At 40.3% G+C, this 13,446-nt stretch overlaps 1 protein-coding gene across 3 annotated transcripts in view; it reads left to right on the top strand.

Annotated features, from left to right (window-relative positions):
* GAS2 (growth arrest specific 2) overlaps positions 1 to 13,446 on the top strand; it is a 176,439-nt gene that overhangs the window by 19,113 nt on the left and 143,880 nt on the right. The window contains exon 1 of one of the 3 annotated variants that reach the window (XM_055581375.1): positions 12,758 to 12,898. The exons of the other annotated variants lie outside the window; for them this stretch is intronic. The gene's annotated coding sequence lies outside the window, so the exon portion shown is untranslated. Of the gene's footprint in view, positions 1 to 12,757; positions 12,899 to 13,446 lie in introns of those variants that run through there. 3 annotated transcript variants of the gene reach the window in all.

The raw sequence follows: 13,446 nt of genomic DNA on the forward strand, positions 1-13,446 counted from the left end.
ATCACGTTTACCCCATACTTTATTTTTCTGCAGAGCCCATCCATTGTCACTTGATATGTTGTATATTAGTTTTATTGGATTATTTGTTTAATTTCTGTCTTACTTTGGGAAAATATAAGTTCTATGCAGTTAGGGACTTTGCCTCAGAAAAAAACAAGGCATGCCTCATTATTTGTTGCTAGCAGAATAAATGATACTTTAAAGGGAAAGATGTTTCAGAAAAAAGATTCTTCTTGATTTTCTATTCAACATATGTAAAGAGATACAAGATATAATATTGATTTTCTATTCAATGTATGTAAAGAGATAAAAATCCCAGTTAATATATGTAAATGAACAGTGGCTACATTTGTTATGTTGGAGAAGGAAATGCGACCTACTCCAGGATACTTGCCTGGAAAATTCCACGGACAGAGGAGTTTGGGGGGCTAGAGTTCATGCAACTGTAAAGAGTTGGACAGTGCTGAGCATATCCGCATGTATGCACATTTGTTATATTGCAAGATTAGTTGAATATTTACATTTATTTTGTATTCATTGACATCTTTTGGTGCTTAAACATGTACTGAAAGTATATGTCAGAACTCGTCATTATACTTCATTTCAATTAGAATATAGTGAAATATTGGCTTTCCTCATAGCTCAGTCTATAAAGAATCTGCCTGCAATGCAGGAGACCCGAGTTCAATTCCTGGGTCAGGAAGATCCCCTGGAGAAGGAAATGGCAACCCACTCCAGTATTCTTGCCTGGAGAATCCACGGGCAGAGGAGCCAGCAAGCTGTAGTAGATGAGGTCACAAGAGTTGGACATGACTTAGAAACTAAACCACCACAGTGAAATACTACTTTCATTTTGTTTCTTTTTATTTTCAAGCTAATACATGATTATTTTCATCCTAGCATCTTAATTTGCATGGAACATGATGAAATTTAGATTGCTGAGAATCAAGGATTAGAATATTTAAATCAGCACCAATGCTTCTTTCCATCTGTTTCCCCTGTGATAGTTAATTTTATGTGTCATTGTGACTGGGTCACAGGGTGCCCTGATATTTAGTCAGACATTATTCTGGTGGCTCTTTGAATGAGATCAACATTTCAATTGGTAGACTGAGTAAAGAAGATTGTCCTCCCTAATGTGGGTGGGCTTTATCCAATCAGTTGAAGGCATGAATAGAATTAAAAAGCCTGAATCTCCTCAGAGTAAGTGAGAATTTCTCCTACCTGACTGGACTTTGAACTGGAACATTACCCTTTTCCTGCCTTCAGAATCAAATTGAGACCTTGCTCTTCCTGGCTCTTGAAGAAACTGCTGGTCTTCACACTGGAACTACATCATTAGCTTTCCTGGGACTCCAGATTTGCCAGCTCACCCTGCAGATCTTGGGATGTCAGCATCCATAATCGTATAAGCCAATTCTATTTAATATGTGTCTTTCAGTCTCTAGGCTATTTAGTCTGTTTAGGTTGCAGGAGCCAATTAAATAGCTGCCTGCCTAGACTCCCATCTGTCTTCTCCTACAGCTAAATCCAAAAGATGAGATGATTTTGTCTAGAGTTTGAAACCTTCTCTTGACTTTTCTTACTCTGAAGCCTTTTCTCAGTGTCTCCTGCTGTGTTCTTTGTGTGAGTTCTTTCTCATACTGCTATAAGGGATTTGGCTTAATTCTATGTGATGTGGAACCTCTAGCTGAGTTAGGATACCTGACAGAAACAGTGTGAGTTAGTTGTTCAGTCGTGTCTGACTCTTTGTGATCCCATGATCTCAGGAGATCACGGGGGAGCCCGCCAGGTTCCTCTGTCCATGGAATTCTCCAGGCAAGAATACTAGAGTGGGTAGCCATTCCCTTTACCAGGGGATCTTCCTGACCCTGGGCTCAAACCCGGGTCACCTGTAACGCAGGCAAATTCTTTACCAACTGAGACACCAGGGAAGCCCAACAGAAACAGTACCCTCTTTTAAAAAATGATTCGACTTTTTTTTTCAGAGTATTTTATTATTACTTTCAAACATTTGAACATAAATTCATTTAATGTGTAGACTCTTCTCCCTCCTTATAAAGAACTAGAAAAGAAAACAAGGATAGAAGGAAGAAAGAAAGAAATGAAAAAAGGAAGGGAGGAAGGAGGGAAATGAACCCAGACCTTCAAACCAGTCAAACTCAGACATGAATCTGACTCCTACCTGTGTGGTTTAATGGCTCATTTTTCCTATTAACCTATGATCTGATCCTGCAACTTCATCTATATAGAAAAAATACACAGAGGAGATAGAAGAATGGATGATTAATGAATGTCAAAATATGGATTTCTAAAGGGTGTATAATGTAATGTCATATTCAGAGAAAGGATACATAAAATTCTCTGATCTTCCCTATTTTTAATGATGATAACTTCTTTATCCCAGAGAATTCTTTATAATGAGTCAATAAGATGATTTAGTTACTTGATTAATAATAAAATACCTAGCTTTTTTTTCTGAGCTTCTCACGTGACTCAGTGGTAAAGAATCCACCTGCCAATGCAGGAGATTCAGGAGACACAGGTTCAATTCCTGGGTTGGGAAGATACCCTGAAGGAGAAAATGGCAACCTACTCCCATAATCTTGCCTTAAGAATCCCATGGACAGAGGAACCTGGACCTGACAGGCTACAGTCCATAGGATCACAAAGAGATGGACATGACTGAGGACACAGCCTTAATGTCACACTTGCAATATGTCAGACAGTAAACTAAATATTTTTGGCTTCCCTGGTGGCTCAGTCAGTAAAGAATACAGCTGCATTGCAGGAGACCCAGGTTTGAGGTCTCCTTCAGGAGGAAATGGCAACCCATTCCACTATTCTTGCCTGGGAAATCCCATGGACAGAGGAGCTGTAGTCCATGGGGTCACTAGAGTCAGACATGACTTGGCGACTCAACTACCACTACCAAACTATTTTACATGTATTATTATTATTTTATATAATGTTCAAGAATGCTCAAACTACCACACAATTGCACTCATCTCACATGCTAGTAAAGTAATGCTCAAAATTCTCCAAGCCAGGCTTCAGCAATATGTGAACCGTGAACTTCCTGATGTTCAAGCTGGTTTTAGAAAAGGCAGAGGAACCAGAGATCAATTGCCAACATCTCCTGGATCATGGAAAAAGCAAGAGAGTTCCAGAAAAGCATCTATTTCTGCTTTATTGACTATGCCAAAGCCTTTGACTGTGTGGATCACAATAAACTGTGGAAAATTCTGCAAGAGATGGGAATACCAGACCACCTGATCTGCCTCTTGAGAAATTTGTATGCAGGTCAGGAAGCAACAGTTAGAACTGGACATGGAACAGCAGACTGGTTCCAAATAGGAAAAGGAGTTCGTCAAGGCTGTATATTGTCACCCTGTTTATTTAACTTCTATGCAGAGTACATCATGAGAAATGCTGGGCTGGAAGAAGCTCAAGCTGGAATCAAGATTGCCAGGAGAAATACCAGTCACCTCAGATATGCAGATGACACCACCCTTATGGCAGAAAGTGAAGAGGAACTAAAAAGCCTCTTGATGAAAGTGAAAGTGGAGAGTGAAAAAGTTGGCTTAAAGCTCAACATTCAGAAAACGAAGATCATGGCATCTGGTCCCACCACTTCATGGGAAACAGATGGGGAAACAGTGGAAACAGTGTCATACTTTATTTTTTGGGGCTCCAAAATCACTGCAGATGGTGACTGCAGCCATGAAATTAAAAGGCTCTTACTCCTTGGAAGGAAAGTTATGACCAACCTAGATAGCATATTGAAAAGCAGAGACATTACTTTGCCAACAAAGGTTCGTCTAGTCAAGGCTATGGTTTTTCCAGTGGTCATGTATGGATGTGAGAGTTGGACTGTGAAGAAGGCTGAACGCCGAAGAATTGATGCTTTTGAACTGTGGTGTTGGAGAAGACTCTTGAGAGTCCGTTGAACTGCAAGGAGATCCAACCAGTCCATTCTGAAGGAGATCAGCCCTGTGATTTCTTTGGAAGGAATGATGCTGAAGCTGAAACTCCAATACTTTGGCCACCTCATGCGAAGAGTTGACTCATTGGAAAAGACTCTGATGCTGGGAGGGATTGGGGGCAAGAGGAGAAGGGGGCGACAGAGGATGAGATGGCTGGATGGCATCACTGACTTGATGGACGTGAGTCTGAGTGAACTCTGGGAGTTGGTGATGAACAGGGAGGCCTGGTGTGCTGCGATTCATGGGGTCGCAAAGAGTCAGACAGGACTGAGCGACTGATCTGATCTGATCTGATCTGATATAATGTTTAACTGATGCCTATGAGAGGGGCTATTTGTTAACTCCACTTCACAGATGTGGAAATTGATAGAAAGGTTAAGTAATTTGCTATGGTTTTCAGCAAGTGAAGAAGTTAGAACCTGACCTGTCTGTCTCCAAATCTGGACTCGGTTATTATTTTAACTGCCGTGACAATTACTAGCATAATTAGTATGTCTGTTCCTCGGCAGCTTCAGTGGGAATAATGGTCACTGAAATCTCTTTGCAAATGGCTCGAGAGTCCATGTGGCTATGGTGGTAACAGCGGGAGGGCACCAGTTCCTAATGCCAAGAGAAGCCCCAGTGACCCTGACCCTTTCCTGCACAGTTCATTCACTTCGATTTAGATGTACTATTTTCTTGGCTTGTTGCTCACTCTACTCTTTGATACTAGGAAAGCCCTTTGATAAGTTTACGACTCATTTCTCTAAATGTTTCATATAAATCAGCAGTAGCAAAGATTCCATGTTTGTGTAAGTTACAGTCTCAGTAATGGAAGTTTCAGCAAGTTTTCTCATCTTTCAGCAAAATACAGATGGTCCTCAGCTTTGGATGGTTCAACTTATGATTTTTTGATTTTAAGATGGTGCCAAAGCAAAACACATTCAGTAGAAAGCAGGCTTCAAATTTTGAATTTTTATCTTTTCTCAGGCTGGTGATATTCTGTTACTCTCTGATGATGCGGGGCAGCCACAGCTCCTCATCAGTCATGTGACCATCCATGTAAACAACTGCTACAATCACAACCATCCTGTACCCATGCAACCATTCTATTTTTCACTTTTAGCACAGTCGTCGATAAATTTCATGAGATTTTCAATACTGCATTATAAAATAGGCTGTGTGTTAGATGAGTTTGTCCAACTATAAGCTAATGTAACTGTTCTGTGCGTGTTTAATATAGGTTAGGCTAAGCTATGACATTTGGTAGGTTAGGTATATTAAATTAACTTACAATATTTTCAGCTTAAATGACACAAGTAACCCCATTATAAGGGGAGGAAAACTTATCCTAAATTTATAATTATCAGGGTTAAAAACAAATGGATAACTGTACCAATGTCTACTTGCAGTAGAGTCCCAAGAAATGTGACAGTAAAATTTCACTTATAATGTAAATGTGTCTATCCACAATGATGCAAAATTAATAGCTGTTGCCATCTTTACAGAGGGATTTCCATTTAGTTCCCTTTTGATGGGCACAGTTCCCCCTTCTGTCTCATCAACCTGCTTGAACCTCGTCAACCTTAGGGAGTTCCTGCTCTCTAGAGACTTACAATTTAGTACAGGAGATAGATGCATAAGAAAACAATCACAATACTACATTCTCAATGAGGTATAAAAGAAATAGAAAATATCCCAGAGCCTTGGACCCAGAGGTACAGCAACGTTCTGCCAGGGAGATCAAGAAAACCACAAAGAGGGTGATGATTAAGCTGATCTTCATGGAAGAAGAAATCTGATTTCTTCAAAGGGAGAAAGTAAAAGGTAAAGATCATTCGAGTCAGCATGAGCAAAGGCATGGAGGTGTGAGGTGTACAGTGTTGGGGATATTGTGACGGACATTACATCATGTCATCTACTGCTGAGAATATATGTATGCACATCTGTTCTGTTCTTTATAATGAAACCATCTGTTCATTGATGTCCTACCTCAATTTTGATTGATTTTCTCCTCAGCTTAGTTTTTAAGTCACATATTTTTTTTTTTCAAATTGTGGGTTATGAAATAAATTTAGTAGCTCCACAGCAGCATTTCTTTTCAACTGAATGGCACAGAAAAGATTAAAACCAAACAGAAAAATATCAGAGTGCATTAATTGGGGAAGGTAAGTACTGTTTTGTGAAACATGTTTTGGTTGTGTTCTGAGTGTGGTTTCATATGTCTTTTCCATAATTTATTTCTTATTGTGGATCATGGTAAAAAAAAATTTTTTTTGAAAGCCCCTGAAGTAGTAATATTTTCTATTACTTTTTACTCACTCATAGTATTGGTTATGATTAAACCTTGAGTCCAAATCAACCTTGGTTTTTAATGAAGTGACAGGTGACATAGACTGACCTCATTTATAAACCTGGCACAGAGGCATGCATCTGTTTTACTGAAATCTACTTGCATTTAACCAGATGAAATGATTCGAACTTGGAAATGAAACCATCATTTATACTGTTATTTTAACGTTAGTTTTTTCTATTCCAGTTCCAAACTACTAAATTCAAAACAATATATAAAAATCTAACCAATTAAGTAGTAAGCCTCCTAATAGATTGGCTTCTTCTATAATGGTCATCTGTCCATTCAGCAGTTATTTATTGAGCGCCTACTCTAAGGCTTAATGGTATTTAAGATGCTGGAGATGAAAGCAGTGTTAAAAAAAACAAAGTTATAAAAATATTTCATTTAGACATTAAATTCAAACTTCTTTCAATTAGGATAGCATGATATTTTAATAAAAGATTTAATAAAAGAAACAAACCACACAAATTTTGGAAAAATAACACAACTCTGACCTACACAAGAAAATCACATAACTGTATATATTGCATAGGATATTTTTAAACTAGACAAGATAAATGATATATTTCATGAAATGATTTCAATCTATCCCCTGTGTAAAAATTAGAAGACATATGCTCATACATAACACACATTTTGCAAAAATATGGGTTTTGCCCAGTAGGGAACGGATATCTGTGCTACTGTTGTGTTATACTTACAAAGTTTAAAGTTCTCCATTGAGAGTAAGTTGCATATCAAACTGATAGTAAATCTTAAACTTTTCCTGAGAAATTTCTCCCATTTAATTTATCCTTTGTAGTTTTATATATGAACAATGATGAAAAGTAATAGCATTGACTTTTTATCCCTAACAGTATTTGTAATTTTCATAGTAGGACTTATAAAGTCCACTTTGTTTGTCTTACGACATTTGAAAAATTTTATTTCAATGTAAAGCAATTGAAGGCCTATATCACAGGCCAAGACACTAGCTAGGTAGGAAAATATATTTTGCATCCCTAATAAATTATTTCAATAAAACATAAATAAATGTTTTCACTTATTACATTGCTTTAAGTTAGTGAATCATCTAATTATTACATTTCTTCAGCACCATTGCTTGTCTTTATGCTGCTTTCTGTATCATTTTTCTTACATCTAAAGCTATCACTTGTCATCTTTACATGCCCTTTTGAAGCTATTCAGAGATGGAAGAACGTCTTGGTCACCTTTGGAAATTTATTTTACTTTAATCCAGTGTCTCTTCCCACATTATTTAACTTATTTCAAAATTCTCGGTAATCTCCATCATGTATTGAAGGTTTTTCCCACTTTTTAGAATAAGTGAGTGTAATTATTTACATGAGTGGGGAGTTGGGGTTGAGGAGTGAGGGGAAGTTAGCCTATAAATAAGGAAAAAAAAATAATTGTATTGATCACTTTAAACATATATGTATATATACACTCATATGTATATATACTTACATTTAGAGAAAAGGCATGGTTCCTGTTCAAGACAACATTGAAAGTTGAGACACCTGAAACACATAGTAACCCAGGAATTCTCAATATTAGAGTCTCCAAAACTGTGATAACTTAAAGAGGAAAAAAAAGTTTGTTTTCTTTAAATTTGGTTTGACTTTTTTTTTATTAACTAGATTGTCTTTAGTTTTTCTTATTAACTAGATTGTCTTTAGTTTTGATTATTAACTAGATTGTCTTTAGTTTTATTAACTAGATTGTCTTTAGGCAATGCCAAAGAGTGCTCAAACTACAGACAATTGCACTCATCTCCCATGCTAGTAAAGTAATGCTCAAAATTCTCCAAGCCAGGCTTCAGCAATACATGAACCGTGAACTTCCAGATGTTCAAGCTGGTTTTAGAAAAGGCAGAGGAACCAGAGATCAAATTGCCAACATCTACTAGATCATCGAAAAAGCAAGAGAGTTCCAGAAAAACATCTATTTCTGTTTTATTGACTATGCCAAAGCCTTTGACTGTGTGGATCACAATAAACTGTGGAAAATTCTGCAAGAGATGGGAATACCAGACCACCTGATCTGCCTCTTGAGAAATTTGTATGCAGGTCTGGAAGCAACAGTTAGAACTGGACATGGAACAACAGACTGGTTCCAAATAGGAAAAGGAGTACGTCAAGGCTGTATATTGTCACCCTGCTTATTTAACTTATATGCAGAGTACATCTTGAGAAACGCTGGGCTGGAAGAAGCTCAAGCTGGAATCAAGATTGCCAGGAGAAATATCAATAACCTCAGATATGCAGATGACACCACCCTTATGGCAGAAAGTGAGGAGGAACTAAAAAGCCTCCTGATGAAAGTGAAAGAGGAGAGTGAAAAAGTTGGCTTAAAACTCAACATTCAGAAAATGAAGATCATGGCATCTGGTCCCATCACTTCATGGGAAATAGATGTGGAAACAGTGGAAACAGTGTCAGACTTTATTTTTGGAGGCTCCAAAATCACTACAGATGGTGACTGCAGCCATGAAATTAAAAGACGCTTACTCCTTGGAAGAAAAGTTATGACCAACCTAGATAGCATATTGAAAAGCAGAGACAGTACTTGCCAACAAAGGTCCGTCTAGTCAAGGCTATGGTTTTTCCTGTGGTCATGTATGGGATGTGAGAGTTGGACTGTGAAGAAAGCTGAACACCGAAGAATTGGTGCTTTTGAACTGTGGTGTTGGAGAAGACTCCTGAGAGTCCCTTGGACTGCAAGGAGATCCAACCAGTCCATCCTAAAGGAGATCAGCCCTGGGATTTCTTTGGAAGGAATGATGCTAAAGCTGAAACTCCAGTACTTTGGCCACCTGATGCGAAGAGTTGACTCTTTGGAAAAGACTCTGATGCTGGGAGGGATTGGGGGCAGGAGGAGAAGGGGACGGCAGAGGATGAGATGGCTGGATGGCATCACTGACTCGATGTACGTGAGTCTGAGTGAACTCTGGGAGTTGGTGATGGACAGGGAAGCCTGGCGTGCTGAGATTCATGGGGTCGCAAAGAGTCGGACATGACTGAGCGACTGAACTGAACTGAACTAAGATTGTCTTTATTGTCTAGACAATAATTTACACTCACTGAACACTTTTTTTTTAATTTGTAGAAAATTGCCTTACAATTTTTTTGTTGGTTTCTGCTGTACAGCAGTGCTAGTCAGCCATAATTTTAAATATATATATATATATATGTAATTATGTGTGTGTGGGTGTATGTGTGTGTCTGTGTGTATAGATATGTATAAGTATAGTTTTATATATATCCCCTCCTGAGCCTCCCTTCCCTCCCCTCATCCCATCTCTCTAGATCATCACAGAGTGCCAGATGTTCCCAGTGTTATTTAGCAACTTCCTGCGAACAATCTGTTTTAAACATGATAATATATATGTGTCAATGCTACTTTCTCTATTCATCCCACCCTCCCCTTCCCACTCTGTGTCCAAAGTCCATTCTCTACTAGGTTCATCAGTAACATTTTTCTAGATTCCATAGATAGATGTTAATATATGATAGTTGTTTTTCTGACTGACTTCACTCTGTATAAAAGGCTCTAGGTTCATCCACCTTCATTACAACTGACTCAGATTTGTTCCTTTTTATGGCTGAGTCATATTCCATTGTATAAATGTACCACGACTTCTTTATCCATTCATCTGTCTATGGACATCTAGGATGCTTCCATGTGCTAGCTATTATAAACATTGCTGTGATGAACATTGGGGCACATGGGTCTTTTAGAATTATGGTTTTCTCAGTGTGTATGCCCAGTAGTGGGATTGCAGGTTCATATGGTAGATGTATTCCTAGTTTTTTAAAGAAAAGGCCATACTGTTTTCCATAGTGGTTGTATCAGTTTACATCCCAACTTATGCCATTATGTTTCAAGAATGTATTTAGACACTTTTCACTCCATTAGGTGAGACATTAGCTTCCTTGACCTTCACATGAGGGAAGTTATCATCGAGTCACTAGGATTTCCTAACACAAATGTGTTTAGGTCGAGAACAAGGCAAGACAATTCTCAGACAAAAAGGTTTTCTGAAAAATTTTTATAAGTAACTGATTGGAATACATAAGTAGAAATTTGATTTTCAAAAACACAAAATAAAGATCAAGTGGAAAAAATCAAATGAAAATCCATTTTGCTGCCTCTTCAGAAATCTTTTGTGTTACTTCTCTTTTGTCACCAGAAGAATATTCAGTATTCAGTATCAACTCTTAGATACTAAAAGAGAAAATACATATTTCTCCTAGTATTTTTCTTTTGGCTTTTGCTCAAAGGACAGAGGGTCTGATATAATGGAGAATTTAAAATGTAAAATACCTGGAAGAAAGAGGCATAAAAGGGAGTAATTTGAATGATGATCCTCTCCCAGTGCTTCTGGAAGACTCCTGATTGTCCCAAGTTGGGATTAACAAAATCCCTTAATCAACAAAATTATTGTCTTTGCACTTCACTTTTTAAAATATCAATATTGAATGATGTGACAAGAAAATTTAGATAGTAGAAGAGATTCTGAGCTTTGAAAATCTAGGTGTTAAACTTTTTAAACTTTTATTATATGCTTTGGATATACTTAATTTATTGGCTGGTGATATTTTGATCATGAAAAATTGTCAAGGATGTTTGATTTTACTTCCATTTTGTAGGTTTAGAAACTAACAGTTCTTTGTTGGGGCTCTAGGAACACTCATATCTATCTGGTTAAATTTTGAAAAAATGTTATTTTGACAGTGATTACTCAAATTCATCAGTAATCCATTCTGTATGTTTTGTTCTTATTGAGGCATATGTAAGCAGTAAGGTAGGCCTTTTTATGATGCCGTTTCTCCTTAAAATGAGGAATGGCTTCCCCACCCCCCCTTTTATGGGGACGCCCAAGGAGAAATATGGAGCTAACGGCAATACCCAATTGAACTAAAATAAAAAGCTTAGAGTTCAGTTTCACCAAACTTTTCCATCTGTTTTCTCCCCTTCTTCATGATTTGCCCTGCTACTACAACCAAAGAACTGATTAAGTTTCTAGATGTTTTAGAGCAAATAACCATTTCCAGATGAAAGCAACAATAAGTGCAAAATGCATTTTTCCAATTATATCTAAAATTATCCACATCACTTGGCTGGTGTCCACACACGGGTAGTTTCTTTTGTGTGTGTGAGGTGTGGGGGAGGTTGGGGTGGGCTGGTGGTACATTGTGCTTAGTCGCTCAGTTGTGTCGGACTCTCTGTGAAGCCATGGACTGTAGAATCCATGGGGGTTCTCCAGGCAAGAATACTGGAGTGGGTTGCCATGCCCTCCTCCAGGAGATCTTCCCAATCCAGGCATGGAACCCAGGTTTCCCGCATTGCAGGCAGATTCTTTACCGTCTGAGCCGCCAGGGAAGCCCAAGAACACTGGAGTGGATAACCTATCCCTTCTCCAGGAGATCTTCTCCACCCAGGAATCAAACAGGAGTCTCCTGCATTTGTAGGCACATCCCTTATCAGCTGAGCTTCACCGTTTTAAACATGGTATCCAAGACAAGATTAGAATACCTGTGCCATACCATCCTTGGATGGAGATGCTTGTGAAACTGATGAACAGATGAACAATAACAACAACAAAAAGTGATCCTTTTCAACAACATTCCAAGGAAAGGAGTAACTGGAGGGAATTAGGACCCTGAGTTCAAGAGGTCACATGCCTACTAGAGGTGAAGGAGACAGACAGTTGCACGTCTGTCTGCTTCACAGGAAGACTTTTCATCTCAGAATAGTGCCCTAATAAACAACAGTTGGAGAAAATTGTCTATGACATTCAACGTAATGCTGAGCCCAGACTGAGAGAAGGAAAGGTGGAATTGTATTTCCTTGTGTAAAGCAAAAACAGCCGCCATGAATAACAGCCTCTTATACAATCTGATATTTAAAGGGAATTGTAAGAAATCAAACTGTTCAATTTGGAACGAAGAGTGGCCGAAGTTACTGGAAAGCTCATGTCTCCGAGTCTGCAAAAATCACTGGCCAGGAAAGCAAAACTTTTCCAACACCCAATTTTAATATTGTGCTAAAGCCATTGCCTCTGTGAAAAACCCCGAGTTAAATATGATCTCCACCCGCCCCCCCCACACCCCCGCCTCTCCCGCCCCCTTCTCTCTTAGGTTAGTGTTTGGGGGACCTGGAGGGGGCTGGAGCTTGGCCCCAACCTCGGAATTGCTGCCAAGGGCTTGTAATACAATCTCTCCCCGTTTGAAGGGTAAATCAGTGTCAACTGCGTTTGCTGTCCACCAGAAAAAGTAAGCATTTGACTTCCGCTCGGTCTGCGTGGACTGATGAAATGTAGGAAATCTGTTTTCTGGCAGCGGGGCGGGGGTAAAAATCGTTTTCCCAAACAGCACCGAGAGGAGCCATCAGAGAAGTATGAAGAGGGGCCGTGCGGCTGGAGCTGCCGCCGCCGCCGCCGGGCTGCTTGGGTGCGGAGAGCTGCTGCAGCAGCACGCGCGCAGGGAGGGGGCCGGCCCCGAGACGCCGCGCGAGCCCAGCCTGCAGCCCCGGCGCCGCTGAGCGCCGCCAGCAGCCCAGCTCCGGACGTGGGGTGAGCAGGCGGGCGGGCCCCGCTCGCAGACGCCGCCGCCGCCACCCGCTTGCCGCCGCGGTGCGCGCACTCGGCATCCCAGCCCGGGGGACGGCGGGGGCGGTGGGGGCGTCCTGGCAAATAACCTCGGGGACGCGGCTGGGAAGGGTGGCGTGCTGCGGACTGCGGGACGGGCTCTGGCGCTGGGTGGGTGATCACTGCGGTGGGGGACCCTCTGACTCCCCGGAAGCAACCATGTGTTCCTCATCCCTATTGTGGAGGAGTCCCAGCGACCGCCGCCTAGAGAAGCCCCCGCTGGGGGCGGCTCAGCCAACCAGCTACCGAAGTAGGGACTTCTAATTAGCACGATCCAAAATGCACACTTAGGCAGTCGTGCAGAAGGGTCCGTGTCTGCTTGCTCAGCGTTGTCTCTCATGGAGGAGAGGAGGGCGGAGGGGGGATGGTATTAGTGGATTGATCCTGAGTGTTTTACTTGAGTCCGGGGGGGAGGACGGGATGGGAGGAAACAATGCGACACGCGCGATTTGGGGTGATGCTGTGTCCCATTG

Source organism: Bubalus kerabau, chromosome 5 (genome assembly GCF_029407905.1).
Source record: "Bubalus kerabau isolate K-KA32 ecotype Philippines breed swamp buffalo chromosome 5, PCC_UOA_SB_1v2, whole genome shotgun sequence".
In the NCBI taxonomy this organism is placed as follows: Eukaryota; Metazoa; Chordata; class Mammalia; order Artiodactyla; family Bovidae; genus Bubalus; species Bubalus kerabau.